This window comes from Lampris incognitus, chromosome 3 (genome assembly GCF_029633865.1).
Source record: "Lampris incognitus isolate fLamInc1 chromosome 3, fLamInc1.hap2, whole genome shotgun sequence".
In the NCBI taxonomy this organism is placed as follows: Eukaryota; Metazoa; Chordata; class Actinopteri; order Lampriformes; family Lampridae; genus Lampris; species Lampris incognitus.
Window position 1 is genome coordinate 36,455,178 of NC_079213.1, and position 12,638 is coordinate 36,467,815.

Here is a 12,638-nt window from a genome sequence, read left to right on the forward strand (position 1 = left end):
ATTGTCGTTATGTGTGCTCGATGATCCAGGTAAGGAAATCACAGATAGATGAATCAGTTCATCTGAACACAACGTTTACTGACAGAAAAGTCTCAACACTCATCTAGCTGACCTCTTCAGTCTCACCTGACTGCAGGTGTCCCTCAACGGCTGTCTAAGCGTAAACCAGTGGTGATTCTGTATGTGGCGGGAGTGTCGCAACAGTTGAGACGCATATTTTCCAAACTCCACTTCTCAGTTGCTTTCAAACCCCAAAACATGCTGCGCCAGAAGTTGGTCCACCCAAAGGATCGGGTCCCCCGGCACGAACAGCACAATATAGTGTACGCTGTTAAGTGCCAGGAAGATTGATGTGACTTGTACACTGGGGAAACCAAACAGACGCTGGCCAAGAGGATGACACAACACAGGAGAGCTAACACGTCAGACCAGGACTCCACAGTCTACACCATCTACACCCATCTATACGCGAGTGGCCACTCTTTCAAGGATGAGGATGGTCACATCCTTGATAGGGAGGAATGCTGGTTTGAACGGGGAGTCGAAGAGGCCATCTATGTGAACGTTGTGTCCAGATGAACTGATTCAACTTTCTGTGACTTCACTATGATTACACAGTGATGTGTGACTGGTTACCAACTTTTTTTTTTTTTGACAAGCCTTAATTTCATTCTATCTTGAGTAAATATGTTGTTCACCAAACATTAGAACAGTTACAATTATCTTTATATAAACAAACAATAGTAGATGATCTTTATATAAATAAAGATTATTCTGTATTATTGGGGAGTAAGAATAACCTATACCTTCAGGTGTGACCTTCTTTTTTTTTTTAAAAATAAATTTCCTTCAGGGTCCGTGGGTCAGAACCAATGGCGTTAACTACTTCGGTTACTTTCTGCCACTCAACTTGTTTCATTTTGTTGTTCCAAATAATACATGTTTTTCTGCGAATTTCGTCAACCATTGTTTCAAGTTCACAATCGGTAAAATTGCACTTCTTCAATTGCTTATCAGGGCCCAGACACAACAAACCGACTAGCGGTGGCGAAGGCCAACTGTTGCGTCACTTCACGTCGCCTGCCGTCTGGGCCAAAAAGTAGCTCGATGGTGTTTTAAGCCCCCAACGTACTCTTCCAGGCAGCACTGCATGGAAGGCACTCCCCGCCCCCAACAGTTTTATCCAATCACAGCACTGGTGCTCGAATTCAACTTTTCCCCGCCAAGCAAATGTTTTTTTGTTTTTGTTTTTTAAATGACATATGCTTTGAAATATAGCCAACACTAGCTGATAGGGATTTTCTTTGCTGAACGGACACCTCAGCTAGCTAGCTAACTGTAAACAGATTGCAATGGTAGATTTTAGCCAACTATTTTAAGCCAAGGTTAGCTCAAATGCAGTCAATCTGTTCAAATAGCTGGTAGTGGTGAGCATTCAGTTTATGTTGGCATGTACTACTTTTAAACTTATCCGTGCAGGACAGAGTGTACTTAGTAATGGGCTAGCAGTTAGTGCTAGCTGAGTTCCAGGCAGCCAATTCATTTTTTGGGTGGTTATGAGAGCGACTGAGTAATGCTATTGCTATGTAGTTAGGCATTAGCCTATGTCTCCCAGTCTGCTTATTTAAACAACTACGAGACAACCTAGTTTTAAGTGAGCTGCACAAAGGCATGGCTGAGTGGGTGTCTTTCCAAAACTCCTTTAGGCATCCAGTTGTTGCTAGACAAGTTGTAAGACATCTGGACATAGTAGCTAAGTAAGTTAAAGCAAAACTGTCGCCAAAATGCAATCTAGGGTCTTTTTGTGAATGTACACGAGTCAAACTTTCGTTTAAAAGGATATTTACGTCAAACGCTGCACTTTTAAGATTGATGTTTGTTTTGTTTTTGGGAGAAATGGCTTTTTGAATGGATGCGCTAGGGCAGTGGTTCTCAACCTTTTTGGGGTCCTGGACCCCCTGCGTATTTTTGATCTACCCTGAGGACCCCTCCACCTGATCTTGGGGGAGGGGGGTTGCAATTTGATAGAAACAGTAGAAACTGCATTTTAAATTGCATTATAGCATTTATTCACTCTTTGGGGCAAAAATAAGAGCTTTCACTTGTAACTTAGATATAGTTAACAAAACAGAATTCTTATGCAGTAACTTTCGGATATATGTAACAAAACAGAATATGTATTCAGTAACTTTCAGATATATGTAACAAAACAGAATATGTATTCAGTAACTTTCAGATATATGTAACAACAGAATTTTTATGCAGTAACTTTTAACAATGCAAACGGGAGCGAGATCTCGTATTAAAATACAATAAATTACACTTGTGAAACAGATATAATTAGAGAAAAAAGTCCTGTTACCCTTTACAGTTTAGGTCAGGGGTCGGGAACCTTTTTGACTGGGAGAGCCATAAAAGCCAAATATTTCTAAATATATTTCATTGAGAGCCATATAGTATTTTTAACGTATAATAAATTAAATATGTCTTACTTTTAATGCGACTTCTGGTGCTGCATGGTTTTGCTGATGGCCTTGTAGTCTGGTTCATACGTGGTGAGGTTGAGCTTCATGCAGGCGTTGAGGCTTCCATCAGTTAAACGTGAGCGTAGGTTGGTCTTAATGTTCCTCATATGCGAGAAAGACTGTTCACATGCATATGTAGAGCCAAACATGGTCAATACGGCAATACTCACACGCTGCATTGTGTGGTATGTCACAGGAAGCTCGTTCCAAGTTTTAAGAATCAGCTGGTCTTCAGGTTGAAGATTTTTAATTTCTGTCCACTTGTGTTCCCTCGCCAGCTCTGCTCGCTGTCGCGCAAGACTTTCCAACTCTCCATTAAGTGACTTGAACTTACTCATCCACATGTCTGATGCCTTCAGGTCAGCAACTTCCAGCTCAAAGTCTCCGATAGAGACCCCGGGGATGCATGTCAGGTCGATTTTGTCCACTGCACACTCATGTGGATGAGTGATGAACTTGAAAAGACCAGTGCGCGCACGAAATTCTCCAAAACGTGCTTTGAATGACTGCAGGAGATTGAACGTAAAGCCAGCTAGCTGCTGGAGATCCAGATGTTGAGTGGAGTCACTTGCTAAGCATGCATCTCTAAATTGTTGCAGTCTTTCAAAGTGCAGAAGACGACCTGTTTCAATGTCCCTGAGAAAGACTTCCAGCTTGCTTTCAAATGCAAACACTGCTTGTTGAAGGGATGAGATTGTATTTCCAATACCTTGCATTTTCACATTGAGCTGGTTCAGATGGCCAGTTATGTCCACGAGATAGTGAAACTGCAGGAGCCAGTCAGTGTTGTCTAGCTCAGGATGCTTGACGCCTTTCATTTCAAGAAAAGTCCGGATTTCACTCAGGCAAGCTGCAAAACGGCTGAGCACCTTCCCCCTTGACAACCAACGCACGTTGCTGTGTAAAAGCAGACCGGGATAATGATTCCCAACTTCTTCTAACAGAGCTTTAAACTGGCGATCATTTAAAGCTCGGGCAACAATAAAGTTGACCACTCGAATGACCAGAGACATCACCTCGCCAAGCTCCTGGCCACACGTCTGAGCGCAAAGCGCCTCCTGGTGCAGGATGCAATGAAAACTTAGGATGGCTCTCTTTTCATGTTCACGGAGAAGCGCTACAAATCCTTTGTTCTTCCCCAACATACAGGGTGCACCATCAGTACAGACAGAAATAAGTTTATCCATCGGTAGTTTTTTTTCTTTAGCAAACTCCATGAAAGACATGAATAAATCCTCTCCTCTTGTTGTCCCTTTCATTGGCAAAACAGCCAAGCTTTCCTCACGCAGTGTGTCACCTGCAGCATACCTGGCAATGATACTGCACTGAGATAGATGGCTAACGTCTGTTGACTCATCTAACGCGAGAGAAAAGTATGTCCCGGCGTTTATGTCCTTAATTTGTGTTTCCTCGACTTGATTTGCCATCATGATGCTACGATCGTGCACAGTTCTTGCTGACAGGGGCATGTCTTTTATTCGTTTGATTATCTTGTCTTTATTTGGGAAGTCATCAAACAGTTCATTGGCCACATCAAGCATGAATGTTTTGGCATACTCGCCATCTGTGAATGACTTTCCATTCCTTACTATTGCCAAAGCCCCCGCAAAGCTAGCGGAATTCCCGTCACCTTGCTTGGTCCACACACATAGTTGCTGCTGACTCGTCTGCACTCTCCGCTGTAGCTCCTCGCATGCCCTTTTCCTGCTGTCCCCCGCTGGATATTTCGATGCAAATGAAGCATGGTGCGTATCGAAGTGCCGCTTTATATTTGACCGTTTCATCGATGCAATTTTATCATTGCATATTAGACATACCGCAGATCCTGCTCTCTCCACAAATGCAAATTCCTCTGTCCACGCAGCCTGGAATGCACGGTAATCATCGTCTTTTTTTCTTTTCGCCATCTTTTCCGTTACAAGGGTTGAAGCGGATAAACTAGTTGGCTATCTGATAAAATTGATTTCTTCACCTTTACAATGACCCGGACATGCTCGCGAGCCATTGGTTCCCGACCCGACCCACGGGTGACCCGTGACCCGTGAAATTTATCTTCAAAACTAATTTCTGTTTACTTTAAAATGACACAGTATTATTAAGAAATATCACAAGTATTTTAAAATCAGTTCCAAACTGATTTTTTTGAAAAAAAAATAATTTTCAACTCAAAATTGTCTGGGAGCCATATGCCGTCACCGGAAGAGCCATATATGGCCCGCGAGCCATAGGTTCCCGACCGCTGGTTTAGGTAGATAAAGGTCTCAGTCACATTTGAGTAAAATAATCCAATTTCTATAAATGACATAGGATCTTTTTTTAAAGATATTTTATTTTCACGGACCCCTTGCAATTACACCACGGACCACTAGGGGTCCCCGGACCCCCGGTTGAGAAACGCTGCGCTAGGGGCACTACTAGCAGTACTGCTAATACACATCAAAATCGCTATTATTAAAATACTAACAAGGCTCGACACAACATGACACTTTGCTCGTAGTATTATCAGGGTCCCTACACATGAACTCGAGCATTGAGAACATTGTGACCTTACCAACGTTGAGTCGAACTCCTTCATTGCAGAAGGAGGGAAAAAGTTGAAATCTAGCGCCAGTGCTGTGATTGGCTGAAACTGTAGGGGGCGGGGAGTGCCTTCTATGCAGCGCTGCCTTGAAGAGTACGTTGGGGGCTTAAAACACCATCGAGCCAAAAAGTAGCACTTGAACACACTGCAAAAATTACAGCCGCAACCCTGATTCGCTAGCTTAGCACTGATTCGCTAAGCTCAACAGCCAATCAGAGTGATCTCTCTCACCGACGGGCTCAGTCAATTCAACATGCTGAATTGGCCGAAAAGCTGCCGACAGGGGTCCGACTAGTGCCGACAGGGCGGGACACACCGCAAAAACTAGGGTCACCGACGCTCACCGGCAGCCCGACATTGGCCAGCGGCCGACCATTGGCCTGGTGTGTCAGGGCCCGTAAATGCTGTCGCCATTTCTCCTCAAAACTAAACTAAATGCTGGCCCTTTATATGCAAACCAGGCAACTGGGGGTGTGTTGGAAGCCATTTATAGTAAATTGTGGACGTGGTTTGGTCAGGAGGCTCAAGCGCAAAATTTCAGGATGACTGAGACCTATGAGGGAAAGACATGTGGGAACAGATGTACATGGGGTTTTATAAATCTGACCAAGAGACTGCATATGCATGTTTCCTGTTTTGTGTGTACACAGATTTCTACACCTAAATATACAAAGAGTTTTATACGTTTTGCCCCAGGTGTGTTAAATTATGTAGCTCATGTAAATGTCAGTTTCATACGCCTGTACATTATGCTCATAAGGTATGTTTCCTTCAAAATGAAATGGCCATGAAAGGTCAAACGTGAGAACATTCCATGTAATGCATGATTTTGTAAACAAAAATAAAAAGTACATTTTTTTCCCATTTTGGTCTTAAAAAACATTTCTTATTCTGAAGGGTTTATAATCTCATTATCATTATGCATGCTCAATAATCCAGGTAAGGAAATCACAGAAAGGTGAATCAGTTCATCTGGACACAACGTTTAAGTAGGAGAAACGTTTCATCACTCATTCAAGTTACTTCATCAGTCTCAGCTCACTGCAGGTATCCTCCAACCTTATAAACCGCACAGTTCAAATTAAATCTCAAGACGTACATTTCACCAACCACATTAACTCTGTGGACAACCACATCAAGTTGACCAGGGAGTAGGGTTGGGCATCGAGAACCGGAGAACTGGTTCCAAAATTCCGATTCCAAAGGAATCATTAAGAAATTCAAATTTCGATTCTGCTTATCGGTTCCTAAATAAATGTTACTCGCGCTAAAGTAACAGTTTCTGTGGAGGCGGCATGCAGCTTATGTAGTTTCTGCCCCCGCAAGTTAAATGTGCGCCATCATGGACCAGTGCAAGCGGCGGTCCAAAGTGTGCAACGCCTGTGGCAAAATTATCTTCTGCAAGGGAGGATGCACAACAAATATGGCCAAACACCTTCTCCTACTGAGCCGGAAGGCAAAGCTGTCAATTTACCAGTCAATCTTCATTCCAACCCTCACCTATGGTCATGAGCTTTGGGTAGTGACCGAAAGGGTGAGATAGTGGATACAAGCGGCTGAAATGAGTTTCCTCCATAGGGTGTCTGAACTCAGCCTTAGAGATAGGGTGAGGAACTCGGACATCCGGAGCCACTGCTCCTTCGCGTCGAAAGGAGCCAGTTGAGATGGTTCGGGCATCTGATCAGGATGCCTCCTGGGCGCCTTCCTTTGGAGGTTTATCGGGCACGGCCAACTGGGAGGAGACCCCGGGGTAGACCCAGAACTCGCTGGAGGGACTACATGTCCAATCTGGCCTGGGAACCCCTTGGGATCCCCCAGGATGAGCTGCAGGGCATTGCTGGGGAGAGGGACGTCTGGAGTGCCCTACTTAGCTTGCTGCCACCGCGACCTGACCCCAGAAAAGCGGCTGAAGATGAGATGAGATGAGATGAGATGAGATGACACCTTCGCCTACACGGTGTACAAGTTAACCAGTGTACTGTGTTTGACATGTTGCGCTGGTCTCCATCTCCAGCCTCGGTGTCCTCTTCAGCCAACCCTGAGCAAACAGCAAGCAGCACCTCGTGGCAACTGGGTAAGTGAAAATTAATAAAGTTTGTCTTATTTGCAACAGCAAGACAGCAAACAACTCATACATGAGCGAATTACTATAAACTGTGTACAAATACTGAAATTTATTTTTTCTGTGCTGAACGCTTGCGTATACAGCCTGAGAAGGCAGATATGCTCATTTTTCTAAACAAGAACTGTTTCTAATTTGAGGAGTTTAATACCTGGTAGTCCGGACCAGGGTACGACTGTGTCTTTATTTCTTCATCTTCATGTATGAAGACAGTTGTTGTAAATGTAAATATAAGAATGAGACATTCACATGAACGTATAATGTGTTTTTTAAATAACATTTTTCTTCTGTGAAATAAGCATGTGACCTGTTTTGACCCCACCTCTCAAAGAATCGGAATCAAGAATCGTTAAGAACTGGAACCGAAAAGCAGAATAGTAATCGGTAAAATCCAAACGATGCCCAACCCCAATAGGGAGGAACGCTGGTTTGAATGTAGAGTCAAAGAGGCCATCTTACAATGCTGTGATTGCAACTATTCCCAAATTCTCTGTGAACAGTACACATGCCCATTGAAACTAATTAATGGTCATGCCAATTTTCATATGAAACCAATTGTTGGTTTTGGTCGTTATTCAACTGTGCTGTTTATAAGGTCAGGGGAAACCTGCAGTCAGTTGAGACTGACGAAGTCACTTGGATGAGTGCTGAAATGTTTCTCCCACTAAATACTGCGTTCAGATGAACTGGTTCACCTTTCTGTGAGAATCTCATTTGACACCGTGTTAAATACAGGCCTTTGGGTCTGCAGGCTTGTTCCACAGTTTTTAAAATACAGTATTTGGTAGCGAGCCTGTTAAGTACTTTGTTAAGTGTGATGTATTTCAAAGAAAAGACCCGTCAAATATAATGTGATCAAAATGAAACGTTCGCCACACACACAGCTTGAAAGCAAAACTAGCAGCAATAACTGAATCAGGCAAAAAACTGTTGGGAGAAATCGCCACTTTCCATGCTTGCCTCTGCTTTTTATCCATATTTGCAAATCATTCTGCTACATATGTGCTTCCCCCCTTACAATGAAAATTTTTAAAAAAAAGAAGTACAAAACCACAAACTACATTCTGGTGTGGGGGGTGTGATGTGATGTGGTGTATGTGTTTAACCAACCATACCAGTATTTTCTTACCCATCCGGCTTTTGTATGCTTTACACACTCATGTTACACACTTGTGATACCTGGTTAGCCCACACATCCATAACCTATTGAGTGTAACACAAGATCACCGCCCTACCAAATGTGCTACTGTGTCTGTCCTCACTGTTAGCGTGGTTGCCAAACAAAGGCAAACCATATTATTTTCCAACTAATTTAGACTACTAAATAACTCCATGCTGTATCAGGCATGACTGACACTTTCGAACTTCCTGTTTGAATGTGTTCCCATATATGATTTAGTCACTACTACGACTACTACTACTAGGTTCGGCTGCTCTCGTTAGTCACAAGTTGGTTGCAAATTATGGAAAAACGTAGAATACCATGGAATTATAAGATCATGACATTTTCATAGAGTTGTGGTAAAATATGTTGAAAATACCACAGAAAGTTGAATCAGTTCATGTGGACACGAGGTTTATTGAGAGAAGCGTTTCATCACTCATCTAAGTGACCTAACAGACAGTTTGTTTGGTTTCCCTGATGTACAAGTCACGGCAATCCTCCCGGCATGTAGAGAGACTGAAGAAGACTGAGACTGAAGAGGTCACTTAGAGGAGTGATGAAACATTTCTCTCAATAAACCTTGTGTCCAGATGAACTGATTCAACTTTCTGTGATTTCCTTACTTGGATTATTCAGCATGCATAAAGACATATGTTGAAAGTAGGCTACTTTCCACAATGAAAAACAAGGCCTTTCTAGTGACGGCTAGGGCTGTCACAACTATGACATAATCGCCTGATCGCGATTATGTGACCTGACCGCGATCATTTTGCATAATTGTTAGAATCGTTTCCATTCATTTGTATAAAAACAGCTGGATGAAACTAACAGAAATGTCATCTTTCCATCAGCATGGAAACATGACATACGTCGTTTTCCACCATTTGTTGTTTGACTGGCACTCTTTTAATGATGTCATTGTGTTGACAATGGCATGTTTTTCGCGATGACTGCAAGATTTACCATGGATAAATGTCAACAACATGCACACAACTGTCGACAAACTTTCACCTGCACCTACCACTAAACGGGTGAAAAGTTTCAGGTTGTACATATCAAGTTACATCCACAATTCCGTCCGTCTGCTCATCCTCATAATTGTGGACATAACTTGATATGTACAACTTGAAACTTTTCACCCGTTTGCTGGTAGGTGCAGGTGAAGTGTGTGGACAGTTGTGTGCATGTGGTTGACATTTATCCATTGCAAATCTTGCAGGCATGGCGAAAAATATGCCACTGTCAATAGCACACGCCAACAAACAGGAAACTGGTATGACCGCTGAGGTAGAAACCGGAAGTCAGTGGACTACAGTTAGGCACAGAGCCGATTAGCGCCAACAAACTGTTTATCTTGAGACGGTTATTTTGTAATATTCAACGACTGCATTTGGCCGAGCATGTGTTGACATCAGCATCATGGACGTAGTTGCAGAGCCAAACACCACAGCACTGCTGTGGGCACATGATGGTTTTAAGCCAAATGAAAAAGAAGAGCCCGATAACTCGGAGGAGGCGATTTGTTGGATTTGCAGCAAAAAGGTGGCGGTCAAAAGCGCTAATACCACAAATTTAAAAACGCATCTATGGATCCACGATCCCACCCAAATTCGCCGAACTTGGAAAGACACCCACCGCTGCAGTTCCATCCCGGCAACTGGCTGTTCCTGAAGCTTTCGGATGAGCAGCTAAACACAAACGTGACAGCACCACATGGTGCACGTTAACAGACAGTGTAACGCGGTATATAGCCAAAGAAATGCAGCCATTCAGTATGGTTGAAAAACCAGCATTTAAAGAAAGGCTGCAAAAGTTTGCCAAGTACAATTGGGGAGAAAAAGGGGGGCGGGGGGCAAAAAAAAGACAATTAAATCGTTAATCATGATTGTTTGTATGACAATTAATCATCAACTAAAACGTCATGATCGTGACAATTTTCACACTGGCCAAAAAAACCCGCCAACATCCATCCGCCTTCTTACATTGACCAACGGCGGGCGGACACCAGCGGGTGTTTCGCGGGTGTTTTGGCCAGTATGTCCAGTGACGGTGATAATCACCATGTGAGAGGAGCAGAGTTCTGTATGTGGCTGCAGATCAGAAAACCCACACGGACATGTCATCTGACTATAAAGACACCACGTTTTGTCTTTATTGTGACCTGCTCCAAGGGATGTGCGGTAAACCAACCCGACAGCACCCACTGAAATGACAACCAAAGCAATCACGATCTGGATTTTTATGGATTGGGTATCATCTTAAACAAAGACGTATCAACACGGAGGTTTAGGATGAGCAAATCCCACCCGGTCTTAACAGAAATGAGACTTTTGGGGACAAATTAGCCACCGTCTTGGCCACTCGATGCTCAGTTCTTTGTTTACGTAAGAAAGCATGCTAAAATACATCCTGCCACTTCTGGTAGGAACATGAGGTTTAAGAGGGAAGGACAGAAATAGTAACCATGGAAAACAGCTGATAAATCTGTTTTTCTGCCTTGTTAAAAAAAAAAAGAAGAGAAAAGCAACGGCTGATATTTGTCAAACGAATTTGTGAAGAATGTGTTATGAAAAAGGTTCTGAAGCCCACATTTGGTGAAAGCAGTGAATGACCACAGCTGTGGTGAAAACTACTGTTATTTTTTGGATCCCCCCCCCTTTCTCCCCAATTGTACTTGGCCAATTACCCTGTTTTCCGAGCTGTCCCAGTCTCTGCTCCACCCCCTCTGCTGATCCGGGGAGGGCTGCAGACTACCACATGCCTCCTCCCATACATGTGGAGTCACCAGCCGCTTCTTTTCACCTGACAGTGAGGAGTTTCACCAGGGGGATGTAGTGCATGGGAGGATCACACTATTCCCCCCAGTCCCCCCCCACCGAACAGCCGCCCCGACCGACCAGCGGAGGCGCTAGTGCAGCGACCAGGACACATACCCACATCCGGTTTCCCACCCGCAGACATGACCAATTGTGTCAGTAGGAATGCCCAACCAAGCCGGAGGCAACACGGGGATTCGAACTGGCGATCCCTGTGTTGGTAGGCAACAGAATAGACCGCTACGCTACCCGGATGTCCCTATGGTGAAAATTATGAGTGAGAAACTGTATGTGAAAAAATACCTGATGTGGTAATCCACATCTGAATTTTTAGCTACCGTAATATCACGCTGTTGACAATCTCCATGTGAAAGCAAACAGGATGAAATTATAACTGGTGCGGGATTTAACCTCATCATATCACCAATGTGACAGTGTTTCCACCGACCAGGCTCCTTTTAGATCAAGACGAGGGCTGCCCTCCCATCCATTTATGAAAGATGAAATGTTTTGGCCTACAATTACATTAATTCACATGGTGTCAAAGCACTATTAGCTAAATATCACCACGCTAGTGTTTAAAAATAATCAAATATAATATATTTAGCAGTTAGCACCGTAGCTCTATTGTACTCCGGGGATTATAGTCTTTATTGTCCATAAAACCACTTGAAAAGTATGTAAATCCTGGAAATTTAGGAGAGCATAACTGGGAAATTTAGATACAAAAGTTTCAACTGAAAATTAATTGAAATCAAATTAAATTCCATGCAGTGTCAGTGTGAACTGTTGTTATGGGGGTTCACTTTATTAGGAAACATTTCTCACTCAGACAGGAAGATATCTATTTTCAAATCTATTCAGGTATAGGCTTCTCTTCTTTCCCCTACAGATCAGGTTTCACGTCAGATGGCTGTGCTCTCTGGGACTGCCTTTAACCGCTGGTTGTTCACCTGTTTTAGAGGATATTACGCTCAAGACTCCAGGCCTACTATCAGAAAGAACAAGCCACCTTCTGAATACCATAACAAACATTAGATATAGGCCTATACTTGAATGAAGACTTTAGAGCATGCTGCTATTCTTCCCCAACAAGCAACCTCACCAGGAAAAACCTCTGGTTCCGGCTTTCGAGTCACAGAAAGCATTGAATGGCTTTTGTTTGTGCCACCACAAGTCCCAGATTCAATTTATTAGGAAACATTTGTAACTCGGACAGGAAAATACCTATTTATCAACCAGATGTCTTTCACACCATACGTAAGAGAAAACAGACAATGCCATCTATGTTGCGATATTATTACACTATTTGGTGGAATATGAACACTCAATTAACTTACAGCAACCACACCACAATATATGCCATCTTCCAAGCTTAAAACGGTGGCAATAGTGCAGGCTAAATAAATGACACGAAAAGCGGTCTCCC

The 12,638-nt window shown here is 43.2% G+C and overlaps 1 protein-coding gene across 1 annotated transcript in view; it reads right to left on the reverse strand.

Moving 5' to 3' along the window:
• Positions 1-12,638, reverse strand: part of lrp6 (low density lipoprotein receptor-related protein 6) — a 115,782-nt gene that overhangs the window by 99,783 nt on the left and 3,361 nt on the right. The window lies entirely within an intron of this gene.